This window comes from Nothobranchius furzeri, chromosome 7 (assembly GCF_043380555.1).
Source record: "Nothobranchius furzeri strain GRZ-AD chromosome 7, NfurGRZ-RIMD1, whole genome shotgun sequence".
Classification (NCBI taxonomy): Eukaryota; Metazoa; Chordata; class Actinopteri; order Cyprinodontiformes; family Nothobranchiidae; genus Nothobranchius; species Nothobranchius furzeri.
The window spans coordinates 51499513-51502713 of record NC_091747.1 but is presented as its reverse complement, the minus strand read 5'-3'; positions in this window follow the sequence as shown (position 1 = coordinate 51502713).

Here is a 3201-nt window from a genome sequence, read left to right as displayed (position 1 = left end):
GATGGATTTTTTGGCATAAACACACCACAAATAATGTCAACTTATGTTACATCATTTACTTATAGTCCATTTTTACAGGAAACACATTTAGAAGCGAGTCTCTTGGTCCAAAAAACTAAAAAAAAAAAAAAAAAACCTGAGAGAAAAAGGGAAAAAAGGCAAATGTGTGACTTTTATTTGACACTAAAAGCCTATTACACCACTTAAGACATGCTGTCTAAAGCCCCCGCTTTCCCCTTTAGAACAAGTGGACATTGTGGTGAGCAACGGACCCATCTGCTGTGGCCTCTCGTCCAACTGGTGTGTGAACATGATTTCGTCTGTAGGTGCTACTTCCACGGAGGATTACGACCTGAAAAACGCAATGAAAAGAGGTAAGTTCTGCGTTCGTGGTGCCTTAGTGTGAGCACTTCCTGTGCAAAAGCTTATGCTTTAAAGTGCATGAAAATGGAAGAGTTTATGAGCTGGCTCTTTCTTTATTGGGTGCAAAAACTCACCTTAACGTTCAGGAATAAGGAACGTTTCCATGATGATCTGAAAGCCAGAGGCCTGTGTAATGGTGGGCCTGTGGCAAGGCTCCCGAACAGAAGGTCTGCACTTCCCTCCCTCCTCTCTCTCTTTCTCTTTCTCTTTCTCTCTCTCTCTCTCTCTCTCTCTCTCTCTCTCTCTCTCTCTCTCTTTGCAAGCATCCCCCCGTTTCCTCTTCCCCTCAACCCCCTTCATAACAGTGGCAGATGGCTGCAGATGAATCCCTCATAATCATGTCAGGACGGCTCCTCCGATCCCAATTTATCTCTTTAAACACGTTTCATCAGACGGAGAATTACACAAAGATAAAGGCAGCCGGCAGACAACAAAAGCACACAACGATTGTCCTTGCAAACAAGTGTTCACGGTCCCTAACACCACTTATTCATCCAGGCTCCTGTTATTGCTCTTCACCCCCTGTGTTCAATCAACTCTATCCTATTTTTCCACTGTTTTTATACATTTTACCAATTCTTTCGCTTGTCTCCATTCTCTGCCCTTGTTGAGCGTAAATCTCCACACTTCCAGGTGTGTAAAATCACCCTCCCTTCCTCACTGATCCCCTCTTTCCAATGGCTGCCTCTTTCAAATGGGTGATAATTTCCACAAACTGAATTGTGCTTTTTCTCCCCCACCTCCCCCTCTTTTCTGCGACTCTGTGTCACCCATCCGGATGATGCCATTAATTGTGGATCAGGTGAAGTTTGTCTCACCTCATTTCAGGGCCATGCTCCGCTAGGGCCATTCTCCCCACTCAAAGGCCACATCATTTCACAGCCTCCTTACTTCTCATTAATCCCTCCTGAGTGGCTGCTCTCAGAGTTCCAGATCACAGATTTGTTTTGCTCTTGTTTTCTGACTCACTGCCCTTCCTCCTCCCCCCGCCGCCTTCATATTAACCCCCTTTAGGAGGAAACTCCCCTCCTCCCTTCAACTGAGTCTCGCCTTTCGCTCTTTTTCCTCAAAAATCCTGGCGTTCTGTAAACATTTAACAGCCATGCGGCATTTTGTTCATTTATACACAGTAAGAAATACAGTGTTGAATTAACTTAACAAATTTATGTCAACTTGTTTCACTAAACATGGTTGTTTGAATGTGTTGTAGTATTCATTGTTATGCTAAAGGTGCAGTGTGTATTAATAGAGTCACCCCGGCTTTCCACAGCAGCCGTCAGCAGCACGTTACTGCAGCAGCACGTCATAGCTGCTGATAGGAACCGCTGTCAACAGAACCTTTTCCACTGGAGCCGTCGGCAGCCGTCAGCAGCGCGAGTCGGCCGCGTCTCAGGAGCAGCATGTCGCGGGCTTTACGCGCCGGTTCTATTTTCTACGCGCGACGCCTCTGAAACGGGTCAAGTTCGACATTTTTGGGGAAGGAAAGACAGGAAATCAGACGCGGAAATGGAGAGAAGCTCCCGAGATTTTCAGAATAAAGAACGTACTGCCTTCCGGTTGCTTTACTTTAAAAAAGGTTACTAACTGTGCGGCCCCGTGAGAAGTTATCACCTAGCTAGCGGTCTCCTTTGTTTTTCAGGTCCGTATTGGCGATTATAAAACGGACAGAACATAAAAACACAAACATTTTGGAGCCATGTTGTAGTTTTCTCCTGCTTGTTGTTGTGTTTACTGACGAAGTCACTCGTGTGACTTCGTGCTCTGTCGGTGACAGCTGCTCCCCTGCTGATTCGCGTCTCGTGGGAAGGGCCAAGCAGCAGCTTACGCGAGCAAGACGTGCTGCTGCAGTAACGTGCTGCTGACGGCTCCCGTGGAAACCCGGGGTAATAGTGACATCCTACTGAAATCACTCCCTCCAGTTTCTGTGTACTTCATGGCTGCTGCCAGTTACGAATCAGCGCCAAAAGATTCTAGATAACAAGCAAAGGCAAGTCATACACATTAAGTTAATAAGTAGATAAATACATTGTCATAGCTGATGTTAGCACTCTTAGGTGTTTTACAGTAGGGAGCACTTACTACATTTATTACAGTAATATGCCTCTGGCATAGAGGAAGTGTTGTTTTACTTTTAGCATGTTGTTATTACTCTGAATGACTAATTTAAGAAAGTAAAACACCACGATTGACTCATTATTCACTTCACACATACATTTCGCTGTAGTATCAACTTGTTGGTAATTGAAAAAGTACCTTCAGATATTTTTAGAACAAACTATTTGCTTAAAATTCACCATTAGCATATTTAGCTAAACATTAGCATCTAGCCTTTACCCAAGATTAGAGTAAAACAAAAAGATGCCGTGGCTTCTTAGGAGTACAAGAAATAACGTTTGGGTCGCTCTTGTTACTGGCTTTAGATCTTTAAACACCTCTGGAGCTTGTTGCCGGCTGTAATCAAATTACAAATGCAGGCGTCGCAAAGTTAGCTCGCTGGAAACATGGCAACCACACACTCACTGATGCTAAACAGTTGCTACGTCCCTCCTGCCTTTATTTTGAAGGGAGAAAATCTGATAACCCCTACAGCCAGATGAGAATGAAATTTGTTTCATTATGATTGAGCCATTAGACTGTTTACTTACACACAACACCTTTAAAGTTAAAAACTAGGTCAAGCCATTTTACATACCGGTAACTTGGTTAAGTTAATTCAACATTTTTTTTTTAAAGTGACTCTTTTGGATACTTTTTGAACAAAACTACTATGAACAGGCG